The sequence below is a fragment of the Pseudopipra pipra genome, chromosome 9 (assembly GCF_036250125.1).
Source record: "Pseudopipra pipra isolate bDixPip1 chromosome 9, bDixPip1.hap1, whole genome shotgun sequence".
Taxonomy (NCBI): Eukaryota; Metazoa; Chordata; class Aves; order Passeriformes; family Pipridae; genus Pseudopipra; species Pseudopipra pipra.
The window spans coordinates 29,464,694-29,482,977 of NC_087557.1; the positions used below are offsets into that span (position 1 = coordinate 29,464,694).

The following is an 18,284-nucleotide window of genomic DNA, read 5'->3' on the forward strand; positions in this document are numbered from 1 at the left end:
ATTATTTATTCTATTGGGCATATGTCTGTTAGGAGACATTGAAACATAGCTAAAAGGCTGCAAAGAAATTGGCTGTGTAAATTCTTGCATTAGGGTCACAGTGGTACCCCTTGCTTTGGTGCCTGAAAATAAGTGAGGACTCACTGTGTGAAACAGTTGGTTGTAAGCCAGAAGGTTCTTTTGGATTTGTATATATTTCCTGTGCTCTCTATGTACTTCATGTGACACACATTGATGGAAGGATGGAAGAGACTGTATAACTACTGTATTCTTGAGAAATCTCTATTTCTCATATCTTTGCCTTGCTTGCTACAGAAAAGTTCATTTCCCAACAGCTATCCCTATGTTGCCTTTAAGACCAACAGATAGGGTGATGCTTTATGCAGGTGATAGTACAACTTGTGTGCTAAAGTAACTAAAAACAGTCAGAAATCATTTTTAAAACAAATAAATCCTACATCTGGGCCCCTGTACTTCCCTCTGTGGGAGGAATTAAACAATGATGTATTCATGGGGGAATAGAGAGATTTAATGGAGCTATCTGCCAATGCAGCCCCTTTTCAGATTGCTGCCATTTCTCCACAGCAATTTCAGGGCTCCTCCAACTGTGGTTTTTCTGGGTGCCCTTTTAAAAGCTTTTAACCCAGATAACTAGAATAACCCATTGGCTCTTAGGTTTTTGTATTAAAACCTATGAGAATGGGGGCTGTGCTGTTTAAAGCAAGTAAGTCAGGAGAAAAGAAAATGAAAAGAAAAAAATGCAAAAAATTCACACTGTGAATCTCGTAGGATTCTTTCTTTTGTTGTTGAAATTTTGGTTTTGCTCAACAGTTTTAAATAGTTGCTTGATTTCCAGGCTTCAAAATCACAGAGAATAGTCTGTAAGATTTCTTGCATTTTCTGTGTGGGGAATAATTACTTGCATATCCACCATTTCCAGTGACCTCATATTTGTGGGTTGTCAGCATCTCTCCTAAGGACTGGATGACTTTATGTCCAAATTTTTTGACTCTCCTCCAGTCTGAAGTGTATTGAGTTTTTTTAATGTGCATATGTGTGACTAAGTAGGGTGTCTGTTGACATGTGTGAATGTGATATTTAACGAATTTCCATTAAACCCAGCAGGATTTAGCAGTTCTGGAAACAAATTACAACTGTTCATGCAGAGCACTCAAAAATTCGGATACCCCAAGAATACGAGCTACTGAGTGTTGGTGAAGTTATAAAGTTTCAGAGTTGCCAAAAGCAAGAAATATTAGAAATGTTGTAAAGGATGAGGGGATTGAAGCGACCTTATCCCTTTCTAGACTACCTGAAAAGGGGTTGTAGCAAGGGAGGGTCGGTCTCTTCTCCCAAGTTACAAGCGATAGGACAAGAGGCAATGGCCTCAAGCTGTGCCAGAGGAGGTTCAGACTGGATATTGGGAAACATTTCTTCACCAAAAGGGTCATCAAGCACTGGAAGAGGCTGCCTGAGGAAGTGGTTTTGTCACCATCCTGGGACGTTTTTGTAAGATGTGTAGATGTGGCACTTGGGACGTGTTTTAGGGGTGGATGTGGCAGGACTGGGTTAAAGGTTGAACTCAATGATCTTAAAGGTCTTTTCCAACCTAAATGATTGTATTATTCCTATTGTCCTCTGCTGCCTGTTTTTTTTCTCTTTTTGTTTTTCTTTTTCAGATGCTTAGCACGGTTTTTAAAGACACCTCTACATTGAAGTATATCTCTCAATTGACTTGAAATAAGAAGGCTGAGAAGCTTAAATCCAAAGAATAAGAACTAATAAGATGTTACGTTGGGAAAAAGTCCTGAAATCCGTTCTTGGTATGCTGTGTTGCCTATTTTTTAGTAAGTAAAATGTTCTCTTCATGGTTTTCTTTGTTTGCATAGGAGAAGAGCACTGCCCAAGGAAATGCAGAAGGATTTGTTTAAAGAAAAAGCAGCTCTCTAACTACTCCTATAATAGTGTGAATGATTTAATGCAGAGTGGAATTACCTGGTGAAAGGGAAATGCATTGGAAATCACTGCCTGAAAGCTCAGGTCCCATGAAAATACACGTGAATGATACCCCTAGAAACAAAAAGAAAACAGAAACTGGCTTTCCATCAATATAAGAATGGTAGCTGATTACACAGACAGCATTTGGAGCTGTGTTACCAACAAATCCCATACCATTTTCCCTCTTGCCTGCTGCTTATCTGCAAGGCTGGGCTCTCAGCTCTGCACAGTCACTGCCTTCATCCAGAGTCTCAAACAATGGGAAAGCAATGACAAATTCAGCCACTTACTGCAGCTGCCAGAGTGACAGCAGCAGAAGGAAAAGACAAAGCAAAGCAAAAAAACAAGCTGGTGCTAACAACAATGACATCTGACAGCTATCTGACATAGTCTAGAGCCTGTGCTCTGCTACTCTGCCTGCCAGAGTACTGATGGTAAGCTGGCACCCAGATGCTACAGTGCTGGGCAATAAATAAATAACATTGTTTAGTTCACAATGAAGATGAGTCAGGACACTCAAGAGACAGGGCATGATTCACATTCAGCCTTCAGAACTCCATCAGATGTAAGTTATTTTGCTTGCCCTCAGGAATGCAGTAACTGGGACTGGGAAGCACATAGTTATTACTGTGTTACTGCTGTGCTTGGCTACTATATGTTAGTTTACAACTGTTCCATGTTCAAGGAAGTTGTTCCTTTTTCCTCAGGTGTCTGTGAGAAGCTGCCTGGTGGAATGAATCCTTCCAACCAAGCCATGGAAGTGAACAACACGAGGCAAAGCAAACAATCTGCAGTCTGGCTTGTCCTCTACTACAAGTGCCTTTCCGGAGAAATATCACCATGATTTTTCTCAGTCCAGAACCTCATATTTGAATTCCTTTTACATAATTTTGTGCCTTTTTTTTTTTTTTTTCCTTCCTAGAGGGGGACAGAATGTCAAGGTCCCGAGCTACGCTTGTTCTTTTCATTGCAAGAGAGGTGCAAGGAAAAAGTGGAGCTCAGTTTGAAGTTACCGTTTCTTTTTAATTGATCTGCATTTCTTCATGGCCATGAAAGAGCTCCATTCACTGCTGTGTCCTGTTCTTGCTGGGTGTGGATGGAGCTTGCTGCTCTTACACTTTTCCTCTGTTGTTCAAATCTAACTCTAAACTTTTCAGCACATGAGAGCACAGAGATAACAAACCCCCAAATGTTACATGAGAATGTCACAACTTGGGAAACAGAGGCATGGATTTAAAAATTACTTGCATGGCAGAAAAATTAAACAACTGTTACTCTGAGAGGCAGCTAGAAAAGAGTTTCTCTGTACAGTGTCTTTGTTCCTTTTCCTTACCTGGGAGGATTTGAAGGCAAGATTCTATAGGTAAAAGAACATTTTTACATGGCCATACTGCATTGTTTAAAAACTCTTATTTTTCTGTTTTTATTACAGCTTGGCAATTGTGATTAGAAGCAAATGTCTAATTTGAGAAGGCCAGTTCATGAATGCAGTTGCTGTCTGGTACAGGCTTCTGTTCTGTGCAAACCTTCCCAACCATAAACATCCAGTCTTGTGCAGCATGGGATCCAGATGGATGTTTTTTGCTGAGTCTGGGATTTTGTAATAAATGCTTTTACTCTAAAAAAATAATTAAAAAAGAAATCCCACACACAGTTAATTAAAAAATTTAAAAATTGCTTTTGAATTTCATATATATTTAGCACATGTCCTAAAGGTGGAGATACTGAATTTTCCTGCTAAATTTTAACTTCATTTTAACCTTTTCCATTCCTTGGTTTTATTTGTCCCTTGAATATGGGTTTTGACTATTCTGTCTGCCTAATTTTTTTCAGCTGAATTTTGTGCCATGTTTCCTAATGGGAAGAGCCTCCTCCTGCTTCACTACTCGTATTTGTGCATTACAACACAACAGTGCAGGAGGATTATGTCTATCAACCAAAATTAAAACATATTTAAAGGACAGATTTCTCCAGTGCTCTGTAGACTCCTGGAATAAATCTTGTGATACAGCATAGAGGAGACAAATGTAGCATGCTTTTGAGTAAACTTTAGATAGAAGATTTTTTTAATGTCTACTTGGGATGATGGTCAGGATGGTGTGTCAGGGAAGAAGTGTAATTCCAGTTGCACACAGCTGAGTATTTAGAGGAAAAAATTGTTGTGTAATATGTACTGATGTATCCTATGCTTTGCCATCCAGTAGCCATAAATGAGTGCTGAAAGTTTCTTCTTTTTAGATGCATTTAAATTTAACCTCTCCTGTTACTCTCTTTCATCATTTTTTCTGGGGTCTAATTTTATATCACAGCTAAAAATATTACTCTTGCCAAGTCCCATTCATTCCCAAGAGCTGTCCCTTGGTTCCCAATTTTGAGGATCTTGCTCTGTGGTTAGTCACCATCATTTCCACCATCAAAGCCTTTGAGGCAAAGTTTCACTTTGGAAGGCCCAGCAGTGAGAAGTTAATCACCTATTGCCACAACAGTGCACAGGAACGAGCAGTTACCACATCACCAGGTGGGTGCCTGTTCAGGAACGCCCTGGAGGCTTTAAGACAATCACAAACTGTTTCTCCAGTGTTTGTTTATTTCTCCTGTGTCTGTTCAACACATATTTTTGAAATATTTGTTTAGTTCTTCACGGTTATTGAGTGTGCAAACGACGTGATTGGAGTCAGTTGATATTAGATTTCTTTACACTGTGTCCCTTGTTCCTTTTTGGAATTCTGCAAGAATAATGCACACTTCCTTAACTGTCTGTTGGCACTGCTTACTGAGATCTGCACAGGTAGGTGTCCTGGTCAAAAGGACCACAACAGCATCCCTAGTCCTTCTGGATCCTTGATGTGTCCTAGCATTAAATTTAGGAGTTTGTATATTTGGAAGTAAATGACATATGACATATGATATATATCTTTTCTATTCTGCCTTCAAGGAAAGTGATGAACGAATGGTTGTATCTCACAGAGAATGAGAGATGTTTTGGAGAAAATGGCTGGAGAAAGGTCAAATTTGTGACTATTGTATGTTGTGAAATGTACATTGTGAAACTAATGAAAAACTTATGAAATTGGTTCCTACTGAGTAGAGGAAAAGCAGAATCTGGCCCATAGGGAGAAGCAATAAGTATGGAATATGAACAGTACAATGGCTCTATTTACACAAAGACTTAGTAAAACAAGCTGTGTTATTTTAGTTGAGTCTGCCCGATTTACTATCCAAACACAATATTAATGATACATAATTGGCATCCAATCAGTACCACTTGAGTGGAGTGTTGTTGTGCAATGTTCTGTCTCCAGAGCAGTTCCCTGTCACGGTGCATCACCAGCCAGGTCTGTGAGTGAGGGAGCCACGCTCCCAGATGTGCTCCTGGAAAATGTGGGATAATCCTTTGCTACGGTGACAAAATCGTGGTGTTCCTGACTCTGTGTGTTCTGCTCCAGAGGCTGCTGCAGCCTCTGCTCTGAGATGGAGGCTTAGCCTGGGGTTGCTGAGAGGTCTGGGATGTCTGTGGGGCAGGGTGCTGGGTCAGTCCCTGTGATCCCCTCCTGCCTTTTGCTGTTCTGGGTCAGTCCCTGTGATCCCCTCCTGCCTTTTGCTGTGCTGTGTTCCCACCCTGAAGAGCTCCAAGGAGCCTGACTGTGGCAAATGCATCACAGTTCTGCAGGCACCGCTGGAAAAGAGCACAGAAAGCCTTGCTTTGGTCAGAAGCAAGTAGGAGAAAATATGACCTATTGATACAAAATGCTTCATCCTCTGACAGTAATTTTCTCCTGCATTTCTTTGTTGTTTGTTTTGCAGTTGTACTTCTTCATTTTCTTCCTCTTCTTGTACTCATGTAGTGCCACAATAATGGCATCCTTGAGATTACCGTGGCATTCTCTGTGATATTTTGAATTTGTTGGTATAGTTTGCTTACCTGATTATGTTAAAAAACCCTCTTGTTGACTCAAGCTGATGCAAGGAACAACCCTGACTCTGTGAAAGGTGTGCATGCTGTGCTCACTAGCACTCCTGGGGGCATCATTCCTACCTTTTATTCTGCTATAACTGGTTTCCAGAGGTTGGCAGGCCTTTTAAAAGATGGAGGTTTGAAAAAAAAGGGAGCTGCTTGGTGGAGATAGGCTGCAATTCTGCTCTTTATAGCTCAATAATTCAGTTTAAAGTCTCTTAGAATTAGCAAGCTCAGAACTAATTAGGTCATGACTGCGATATCTTTAGGCTGCAGCTATTTGTGCTGAGTCATTATGGAGCTGCTTGTGGTCCTCCCCAGCTCTATTTTCTGTCATTTTTCTATTAACTGAGACCAGACATACATTTCAGGTTTGTTTGGTTTATACAGTTCTGAGATATGCTGGGGAACCCCAGCCAGTCCTTTTGTACCACTGAGGTCTGGAGAGTTGGCAGGCCCTCCCAACGGGAGTAACAGGTAGTTACCACAATAAATAACAAAAATAATTTGCCCTAAACCGTGTTTTTCCTCATCTCAGCCTGGGGTCTGTGGGTAAGGGAGAGGAATGAAGCCACTACTTCAAATCAGGCTGTAGACCACATTAAAGATTTCAGAGCTGCAAATGGCTCTTTTTGTTTTCCCCATTTCATCCCGAGCTGCGTTCAGCATTTCCTGCAGCTGTGTGTGTTTGGGTGGCTTTCCCTCAGCAGCAATGCCACCAACATCAGCTGTGATTACTAGAAACAAAGTGGGTAAGTCTGCTGTGTTCAGAGACATGCCACAAAGCCATTCTGTTTTGTACAAAGCCATTCTGCTGTGTCGGCTCAGTGCCTGATTACAGACCTACCGAGAAGTTGCAGGCAACACTTGAGCAGTCTGAAGTAGTGAAAATTGTATTATAGGCTGTTTAGTTTCTAGTATTCAACGTGCATCAATCTTATTCCCATGCTGAAGGCACAGTCCCTCACATCAGCTGTGGCCACTGAGCCTGGTTGGTGTGCACTACAACACAGCCTGGAAAATTCACACACACTTGTGTATTAAAATCAGTGTCATCTCTGCAGTGGTGGCTGAGTAGTACTTTAAATTAGGTAATGTTACAAATTAAGTGCCACTTTTCTATCAAAACGCTTCTTCTGTTTTACATGAAAATTCATAGAATTCTTTCCTGGATCCTCGAAATTAAAGAGGAAAATCATCATTAAAACCTTCATTCCATATTGAGATGAATTCAACTTCTCCTTCTTTCGGCTTGAAATTAATAGCAAGTCTGCTTTCTGCCTTTTCAGTGTGATGTGCTGCAGTAACATATCACAGCTTGACAGAGAGTGTGTGGACTGTTTATTCCTTTGGAGCATCACAAGCTGCTGTGTCAAAATTCTGCACTTCCACTGGTAGAACTTTTTTTTCAACTGTATAAACCACAATTATACCCTGAGGAGTGACACTGAAAACTCCACTGCAAATATGTTTATTTTCATGTCCTTGCTCATTATACAACATCTTTTGGCCAGTTCAAAAGGGCAAAGGTGTTATTTTCTGAACAGCTGGTGTCGCTGCTGGGCTCAAACAACTGGACCTGGAGTTCTCTCCTGTTTATGTGTCATCAGCATCCATGATCTCTTTGAGGTGGGCTGCACATATATTTTGTAAAGACATCAAATGGGTCAGGTAGATTTTATGTATTTTAAATACCTGAGTAGATATACACTGAAATAAGTACAACTAACACATTACAGGACTGTAACATATATTAGAAATACTTTCAGCCTGTGTATTCCTGAAGACATGCTGGCATTTTTTGTGCAACACCTATTTTTGAGTGAGTTCTGTATCTCCACACAAAGCAGTGCTTTGTATCTAGAGCCATATCTGAAAGCCTGTTTCCTGCTAACTTTTTGCAATATTTAAAGATCTTTTGCTGTGTTTAACTTTGTTACTGTTGAATTTATTACTAGAGAAAGTAATTACCTGGAAAGAAACATAATTTCTGAGTCTTGAAATTAAATGTTGGTTTTGGGAAAGCTTCCAGATAGATGGAAGAGAATGAATCGCTGATAGAGAAGACTTTTTATGTCTGTGCAAAATATTCCTCTGCCTACTGCCCTAATTCCTCCAGGTTATTCTCTGTACCTTTGCTCCTTTTGGTATCTAGAGGCTTTTCCACAGATACAGCCATTTTATTTGTGCTTGTGTACCACTGACTGAAGCACTGTTTGTCATTTCTGACAAACCTGTGTGCAACAGGTTCCCCAGCAGCAACATAAGGGTTTCGTTAATACACTGCATTTTACAGCTTCATGAATTAAATAAAAATGTCCTGATAAATGGACTGTAAGCCTGGCAGGATATAGGTAACCTGCATTTATGCACTACCAAACACAAGCATCTCTACTACTGATTAGAGCAGTACCTTTGGGCAGCAACTTAACATAAATATTTGATAACAGCAAGAAAGCTAACTCCATCATATTGCAGGCACACTAAAAAGGTGGCTTTGGAATACTTTTGGCATTGATCAGTTCTTTTGAGCTGCTCCATAATGATATGACTGGTTTTATGCACTGAATAGTGTTAACTTACCTGTCCTGCTGATTTTGGGTGCCAGAGGTGTATCAGGTGGCCACATGTGCCTACATTTAACTGGGGTCATTACCATCTTAGCTAATTACTAGGATCCAGGTACCACACACTCATATTTGTGGGCTAATCAGAGCTACCTGCTGGGTGTATGGTGGACTATATATTGCTGAAGGCTAAGTGGGAAATATTCTGTAACCTGAGCATGAAAATGTATGTACTATCCCTATATTGTGACATTCCAGCTGCAGACAGTGTGGACTGGAGGAATTATCACAGAATCTCAAGAAACCACAGCTTCATTGCAATATGTTTTTTTTTTAATCTGTTCTGCTGTTTATCAAACAGCTGCCAAGAAGTAGGAGGCTCTCATCTTGATTTTTTTCAATGAAATTAAGAAAAATAGTTTTTGCGTACATCTTCCTGAGCGCTTTCTGAAACGCTCCAGCTGGGCTGATAATTTCTGAGCTATTCAGCTCGCCTGAAATTCAGCTGCTAAATTGTTTGTCAACTGTATTCCTTGCATTCATTGTGTTCTGGTCTCCTAAATGAAACAGCTGTGAATGTATTCACAGTCTGAGAAAGCTGGAGCAGTGGTAGAAATCTGCAGTTTTAGTCATTGCTCATCAGCTGACGTAAAAGCCAAACCAATGGGGAGCATGAGTTTACTCTCTCTCTGGTCTCTAACTGTGCCCACGTGTTGCCATTTAATTTGGGTGGATCAGAGAAGTCAGCACTCAAGGCTTCTGATAATTCAGGTTTCTGAGGGCATAATAAATCCCAAACATCATAAGGATAGATAGGCAAAGACTTCAGAAAATATAACTATATGTTTGTGGAAGTGGTGAAATAATTTTAAAAAGTGAAGAGTGAAATGCAAAAACAAGGATCACAGGTTATCTAGTGATGAGTCTGTAAGGAAAAAAAATTTAAAGTGTAATGTTTTCAAGTGTCCTAAAATTCTGTTGCCTCAAGCAGGCCTTCCCAGAGATCCTTGTAAAAATACACTAAAGTTGCTTCTGAAACTTCAGTGACGACAGAGAAAATGTTCCTGGATCTGTATTTATCTAGAGAATTCCCTTTGCTACCACAAACTCATAAATGTCTTTAGAATACTTTATTCCCGTGTTTGGTTTAGAAAACAACTTCTAATTGGCAGCAATTATCTTAGAGCATAGCCAAAAGATGGCAGCAGTCCAATATGTTTTTTTCTAATAAGTAGACAAGAGACAGTTTATTTACTGTTTTATGAGTTCTACTGTGTTATGAGAAGGGAAAGATGCTATGGATTCTATTTCCTATTGGAAAGGAAGTGATCAAAACAATTGGAGAGGTAAAAAATGCTTTGCAGTTTTTGTATAAATGTAAGAAAACAAAGCAGAGAACAAACCACACTGAGACGAGGCACTTGTCAGACCATGGAGAAATATCTTCATTTAAACACTTTCATGCTGGACAATTCCCAGATGGGACTTCACCCTATAGTGACAAAAAGATCCAACCAGACCCCCCAAAGAAAGGATTAGCCTCCCAAAATATGAAGAACTGGAGGGGGAACCAGAAAGACTGGCTGTGTTTCCTCACCCTTTACCAGTGAACCTGTCATCATTTCTAGTGTGTGATCTTAAAATCTGTGTGCTCCAGCTTTCCTGGGGGTGTTCACAAGGGAAATGACAGGATTAATGAAATGGTCTTCTTAGGCCTTCTCGAAGCCCTGTGAGGTCAGGGAAAAGGTTCCCAGTGACTCCATTTGTGTGTGAATCAGCTGCTGTGTGGTGCCGTGCCAAGAGGGCCTGCAATTGTGCAATGCACTGATGTGCACCTTATGCTGGGTCTGGATTATCAGTGCAGTCAGGGAGCTGATAACAAAACAGAAGCTACAAAGAGAATTTGGTGTGTGTGGGGGGAATGGGGAATTAACTGTTTATTGGGTTTACAGTGCAGACAAATTCCCAAACAACAAAACCATAAATAACCAAGCGCTTCAACGAAGAAGCCTTCGCCCCTACCCCCGAGCATTTTCAAGTTCAAACACCTCACAAATCGTAGCACATAACATCTTCCAAAACAGAAAATCCCTTAGGAAAAGGTTTCTCATAATCACAAAATTTCCTTACAGGAGATTGCTCAACAACTCTTAAGCAACATTTCCATTCTGTGCACAGCAAACACAAAAGCTTGTGGCGTTCCAGGGTGCCTCCACTTGCTGCTGTAGCTGAGTGAGGTTCCTCCTTTGTAGGGTGAATATGGCTTAGGAATACAATCCTGGTCACTGATCTTCACACTTGTGAAGGTGCATTATCACCCTATTAATGCTTTTTAGATGTTTCACCAGGGCTAAAGCCCTGATATTCAACCAGTGTGATAAACCCCTGCAGAAACACTTTGGGGTAGTCGAAGGCTGTCCTGATCGGGGCCATTATTTATTTTAAATTGTGAAAAGCCCCCTAACATTTCCCTCTGACTTAGTATTTATTTTTGGTAGCTCAAGGTTCCAGACTGAAGTTTGCCATTGTATGATATATACTTTTGTCTCCTGAACAGAAGCAGTTTGTCCAAAGGAAGCAGGGTGAGTAGGACTTGGTTTTTGCTACATAAGGTTTGAAGAGAAAAGCTATAGGAGAAAAGATTCAAAATAGCTGAAATGTAATGGAAAATTAGCCCAATTTTTAACACTTCCACCTTTTCTTTGTGCCTTTGTATAATTAGATAACTCTAATAATACAACTCTGAATTGCTACTGAATTTTACTTCAGAAGGGGAAACAGGAGTTAGTTCTGTTTAACCTCTTGCAGAAATCTGAGTTCTTTCCCTCATGTCCCTGCTGGTTTCTTTTTCAGGCAGCTGCTATCCAGGGCTGTGAAGGCACACCTTGTTTTGTTCACAGGCCTGCAGCTTCACAATCCTCCTCTCAACTACCGTGGTGCAGTGAGCACTGAGCCAAATTTACAAGCCAGGAGGGTTTGACACGAGTGGGAGCAGTCTGGGAAAGCCGCGTGCAAAATGTGACTCAAGAAGAGGCACACGGATTCCTCAAGCTCTCTGTTAAATAAACAGAATATCGATGTTTGCGGTGAGTTAAACATCTGCATTTCACTTCAAGCCTTAAGTGAACTTTGAAAACACAATTTCCCCCTGCTTTTATTAAATTCAACAGTTGGACAAAACTTGGCCGTCAAAAGTACTTTTAAAAGGAGTGATCAGTAAAGAATAGTGTTCTCTATTATGTTGAAAAAATAGATGTACTAACCTTTTTCTTTTTTTGGTGGCTCATACATGTATCCTTTGTGTGGATGATGGTTCCATTACTGGTCTTAATAACTGTGTTTACTTTTTGTCTATGTGGTAATTAATTTATATGTTGAAATTCAAGGCTTTTCCTCTCAAGAAAAAGCTGTATAGCAAGAGGATCAGTCTCATAGTTATCCTAAAGCTTAAAGATTATTTAACTTTATTTTTTCAGGAGGAGTTTCAACATGAACATCCAGATTTTTTTTCAAAACAAGCCAAAAGCACAACATTTATTTAAAAATTCAAATAACTTCTGATGAAATCTGGACTATCACATTGATCTACATTAAACCCCAAAAGAATTAAAGATGTATGTGAATTTTAATTTAATATCTTTGAATAACTTTGTTTTCCTGGTGAACGATTTACTTCTCAAAATGCACTATTTCAGGCAATACGAGACGAAGAAAAATGGCGGCCGGTCACTAGTGGTGTCCCCCAGGGATCAGTGTTGGGCCCAGTTCTGTTTAATGTCTTTATTGGTGATTTAGATGAGGGGATTGAGTCCACCATCAGCAAATTTGCAGATGACACTAAGCTGGGGGGGAGTGTCGATCAGCTGGAAGGCAGGAGGGCTCTGCAGAGGGACCTGGACAGGCTGGAGAGTTGGGCTGATTCCAGTGGGATGAGGTTCAACCAGGCCAAGTGCTGGGTCCTGCCCTTTGGCCACAACAACCCCTGGGGACAGAGTGGCTGGAGAGCAGCCAGACAGAGAGGGAACTGGGAGTTTGGATTGACACGAAGCTGAACATGAGCCAGAGTGTGCCCAGGTGGCCAAGAAGGCCAATGGATCCTGGCCTGGATCAGGAACAGTGTGGCCAACAGGTCCAGGGAAGTGATTCTTGCCCTGTACTTGGCACTGGTGAGGCCACACCTGGAGTGCTGTGTCCAGTTCTGGGCCCTCAGCTCAGGAAGGACATGGAGGGGCTGGAGCAGGTCCAGAGGAGAGCAACGAGGCTGGGGAAGGGACTGGAGCACAAGTGCTGTGAGGAGAGGCTGAGGGAGCTGGGGCTGTTCAGCCTGGAGAAGAGGAGGCTCAGGGGAGACCTCCTCACTCTCTGCAACTCCCTGACAGGAGGGGGGAGCCGGGGGGGGTTGGTCTCTTTTCCCAGGCAACCATCAGCAAGACAAGAGGGCTGGGTCTGCAGCTGTGCCAGGGGAGGGTTAGGTTGGATATTAGGAAGAATTTCTTTCCAGAGAGGGTGCTCAGCCATTGGAATGGGCTGCCCAGGGAAGTGGTGGATTCTCTGTCCCTGGAGGTTTTTAAGATGAGACTGGATGTGGCATCAGTGCCATGGGCTGGGAACCACGGCGGGGTTGGATCAAGGGTTGGACTGGATGATCTCGGAGGTCCCTTCCAACCCAGCTGATTCTATGATTCTGTGATTCTATCTCACTGATCCAGGCAAGCAGTGTTGGCCCTTCCTGGCTCCCTCGTTCCTGCAAAAACCAGCCCTGCTGCCTGGCCTGGGAACGGTCCTTGGAATGTCTGCAGGTCCTCTGCAACCCGAGAGCCACAGGGTCACCACCTTTGGTACACAGGGGCAGGCACATGCAGGGTTTTTCTTGTCCCTGACTGTTTTCTGACTCTGGCCTGCTGGCATTATTAAGCATGTCTGATTTATTTCTGCTTGAATGAAATGTTTTGTTTAATCTCAAATGATCTGTCTTAATTGGCTGAGTATGTGGAAACATTTCAGTTTGGGACAGACTCAAAACAATAACCACTAACTTGTGGGATTTTTTTTTTCTGTTGGCTACTGCACAAAAAAAAAAAATCAATTATTTATATGGTTTCTGTTTTAACATCAGCTGCAGAGGAACTCAGTAGGATCTTGCCTTTATTTGATCCTGAAAATCAATGTGAAATGTGATCAAAATCAAAGCAGGCTCAGAGGAGCAACCAGGATAGAGAAGGGAGGGTATTTTGCTCTTTTAGATGTATTTCTCTCTTTCTTTCTGCCACACTTGAATTCAAACTGAATTCATATTGGAATCTCTTTAAAGTTGATATTATTTTGGGATTCACAGTTTCCTTTGATTGTATATAGAACTAGAAGGTCAGCTCTGGATATTGAACCTAGTCTTTTATTAGCTGATACACACACTCTCTTTCAGGATAGTGTTCACTTGTCACTAAATAATGTGAGCAGCAGGTTTAGATCAGGACATTAGGACAGGTTTTAAACTTGTTACACAACAGTCCTTTTTTGAACCAGGGCTTCGTATTTTAAGTCAGCACCAGATTTACAACTTCCAGCCAGTGTGAGCTTCATCATCTTCAGCTGCACTTTCCAGATCAGGTACATCCCTAGTGGAGGTAAAACACAAGGTGGAGAAAGGAGAAAAAGAACGAAAGACAGACAAATAATTTTTCATGCTCGTCTTACAATACTGTAGTGGAGAACAGGCATGGAAATAATGCTGTTAGAAATTGTCCAACACAAATATGGTTTAGAGAGTTGAATGAGAGTTTTGGCTGTATCTTGTTGCAGAAAAGAGTCCGACATGAGATGAGCCCACGTCGCCTCTCCAGCAGAGCCAAGCAGAGGCTGTGGTTTCTTCTGCCCCTGATGGTGCATTCACTTCCGAAGTGGTTGAGTCTGACATGGAAAACAGGACTTAAAAAAATCCATTCTTCATTGTCCAAGCAGAAATTAAATAACTGTAATTTGCTTTATTTTCTGTGGCATTGGAGAGATGGAATAGCTTGCTTAGGTGCTGATTATGAATGTACTCACCCTCTCTTCTTTCCCCTCCTCTTCAAACACTCTTCTTTCTCAAGCATTCATTTGATATATTGACCACTGAATTCAATACATACAACTACTGTTACCTTGCATGTAGTCACAGGAAGGATGTTAAAGCAGTTGGCCAGTAAACACAGCTTTGATTAAGTCAAACATACTTTCCAAGACTAGCTCATATGAAGAATGTGAAGTTAGAAGGTGATGTTTTGGGTAGGCTAAATGTCATTGGGGTCAGTCTGGGGGTAATTTTTGGTAAATGATCAGTGTTATTAATATTATTATTTTATAGATTTCACTTTTTTTTTTTTTTTTTTTAACTGGATGTTGCATATCTTTTGAAAAGGCTGCACTGAAAAACTTAACAGTCTCAATTACACTTTGGAAGACTTCCCGTCAGACCCACTTATGTCTGTCTCCAAGTTCAAAGTGTCAGGTCACATTGAGGTTTTCTTAATAGCAAGGAGGCCTTGGAATGTCACTGAAAGAACACAAGACCAAGTTCTGTGGAAAACAGGGAGTGAGGCAGTAGCTACACTTTCTGAGAAAGCTTTCATAAACAAAAAAAAAGGAGAAACTTTGGTTGTGTATGCACTTCTTAGTCTGTAAGATATGAAGTCCTGAGGCAGCATTATCCACTGTCCATCCTTCCCATTCCCATTCTTTTGCTACAAAGTGCTGCAATATTATACTGGAGGCATGGAGAGAGGAATCTACAACTTCTTTTTCTCCTCCAAAACTGTCTGCAAACTAAATCCCCATTTAAGCTTTATACTGTGAGCTATTTATTACAGAGAAAAGGTTACTTTAAGAGCTTGAGTTGGTAATTTTTCTCCAGTTTTTTTCTGTGTCTCGTCTGAAAACAGGTATCCTTAAAAAAAAAAAAAAAGAAAAGGAAGGCCTGGCTCACCAAATGTCACATACCTCACTCTACATGCACTATATATGTTACTTTCTCTAATTCTTGGTAGATGAGATATCACTATGTAAGGAGAGTCAGTGAAAAGAAATTATTAGGAAAAAACTGGGCCAGTTATTTGTGAAGTTGTGGCGTTTCCTCCCCCCCTTGGTCTTACAGTGGTAAAGCCAACAAGATTTGGGATATGAGAGCAGCATAATTTGATTATTGCCCTCTGGTGTTCAGTTGCCAATAACCTTCACTAGTATTGGTGCTACCTAAAAGCTTTATTGTTATTTTTACAGCAAGGATTGGACTGAGTTCCCTTCTCTCCAGGTGATCAGATTAGGATCAGTAACACTGGTAAGGCAATATAGTAATACCAACTCATCACCCTCTACATGCTTAGAATTCCTCAGTCCTATTTCCCAAACTTTCCACCCCCAAAGCAAATCACAGGATTAATTTATTTATTTTTTCCTACAGTCATGGTACAATAGCTCAGTGAAGTTCATCAATCTCTGCTTTATTTCCTGTTTTCACTGTTAAACAAAAATGACTAGGAGGCCAAACATGATACAGTGGGAATAATTATGTTTTTTTTTCAGTACGCTTATAGTGTCTTTTCTTTAAGTGCTCCAATATTATTTTTCATAAAAGTCAAGAGAAAAATTTGACTATTCTATCATAACTATCCCATCTTGTGACTGGATTTTATTGTTAGTGCACAAACCAGGAAAAAGTATAAATTTCTGTCTTCATAGTTTGTCCAAGTATCTGTTGTCTAAACTAGGCAATAGCTTAAAGGCCAACCAATATAAATGATTACCTAGAACTTTTAATTAAATTTGGATAGTTCAAGATTAAGCTGGACAGGGTGCTGGACCATCTTGTCTACACTGTGTTTTTGCCAAGAAAGGTTGGATCAGATGATACATAAAATCATTTCCAATCCAGTATTCTATGACTGAAATATTAACCATTGGTCTGAGTCATCACTTTCTTCTCTAATTCTGAACTCCACTGGCAGTAACCATATGTACAGACTTTGATACACACTTGGCTAACAGATCTACCAGATGCTTTGAAGCTGGGATTAGGAATGTTACAAACACCCCAAAAAACTAGTCATACATGGACATGGATCAAAGTCTAGAACAGAACAAAATGTGTGTCTCTCAAGTCTGGGTTTCCATTAGTTTTTGGTTTGGTGTTTTCTCTTGTTTTTTACAAAATACGTGTTGGAGAGTCTGTGTTTTATTTCCCCAGTAACCTCAAACTGAATGTAGCTGAGTTTAGAAAGAACAGCCTTACATGTGGTTGCAGTGACAATATTTTTCTTTTTAAATCAACGGTCTGTTTTTCAACAGTTTAAATTATCAAAGTCCCCTTGATTTCTCTCAAAGAATACTTGTGAAAATATAAGTTACACTGGATATTTCTTCCATCTTCTCTTAATGTTGACATTTTATATGAATTTTTTTTAATGTTATAAAATGTTCTGTATTTATTAATAACATATATATGGTTAATAGTGTTTAAAAGAAATAGCTCTACAGCCAAAAGTTCTGTGGTTTACATTTTAGCATGGCACATTGTGAACTGAAGATGTCTAAGTACTCTGTCCAGGGCTGCCTCTGAAAGAGCACCCTGGGTGAAATGTTAGGTAGAATTTAGGAGGGTGGTTTAAAGCATTTAGTTTGGTCTTATATATGTTATAGTTTCCAGAAGCTTATGGAGAAGAACAGAGTGACTCCTTTGCCTTGATTAGACTATAAAATTACCTGGCTTTGTACATGACAGCAGGTGTCAATGATGGCTCTTGGTTCAGGGATGGAGAAAAACTCATGAAACAGGTGGGGAATGAGGCAGTTCAGGATTCATAGGGAACAGAGGAAAGACAAGAAGAGATTACTAAGGTGATAAAAAGGACAAGAAAGGCATTTGCTAAACTGTTAAAGGTTTGGTCACACGTGAAAACTGCAGATAGACATGAGGTGACAGCATGAGCAAATGTACAATCTGAATAAGAACTGGGCAGACAGACATGGAGCTCTTTTCAGCTGTTTCACTTTCCTTCATCTGTTAACCAGGAAACAGGTATTACTGCATTTTACACGTGAGGATCAGAAGCAGAGAGAGATTTATTTAAGGTCATGCAGGAAGTCTACAGCAGAAGAGAGAACTAAATCAGGAATTTCTGAGTTCCAGACCAGTACACTAACCATGGGACAGCTCATTTCCTCTCTGTAGGAGACTCTGCTGCCAAATTGCATTAGAATAGAAATTGCAAAAGTCTCTCTTGTTTATATTTCTTTAAAACAAACCTTCATTAGGACTTGATTCAATACATCACAAATACATTATCAAGATTACCATGACATGTTTATAAATCTCTAAATCCCAGCGATAGGATTGGCTGGTGATGTAAGTGAAACTGAGATCAAGATTTAGGAAAAAAGCAAGTAAGAGTTATCTGAGGAGAAGAGTAAGGTTATTTGCTGATGTAAAAAAAAAAAAAAAAGATTTGAAAAAATCCAAGAAGTTTTTCTCAATTGGGAAGAACTTGTTTGTGTGATTGAATATGTCAGGATAATTTAAAAGCTCATTTATTATGAAATAGAATCCGCCTGTTTGAATCCTGCGTCTCAACAAATCCCCCGAGGCTGTTTACATAAAAGCAAACAATCTGCCAATGTTCAAAATTTTACTCACTTCCCTCATTTCCCAGCTCTTTCTTAAGGAGAAAAAAAAAAAAAAAAAAGGGAAAAAGAAAAAAACTTTTGTGCAATGTTCTTAAACTTACAGAGCTCGT

At 40.2% G+C, this 18,284-nt stretch overlaps 1 long non-coding RNA gene across 1 annotated transcript; it reads left to right on the forward strand.

The window, feature by feature from the left end:
* The first annotated feature begins 1,120 nt into the window (after nt 1-1,120).
* On the forward strand, nt 1,121-3,293 carry LOC135418571 (uncharacterized). The gene is made up of 2 exons (XR_010432531.1): nt 1,121-1,847; nt 2,706-3,293. It is a non-coding gene; the product is annotated as an uncharacterized LOC135418571 (long non-coding RNA).
* The last annotated feature ends 14,991 nt before the right edge of the window (nt 3,294-18,284 follow it).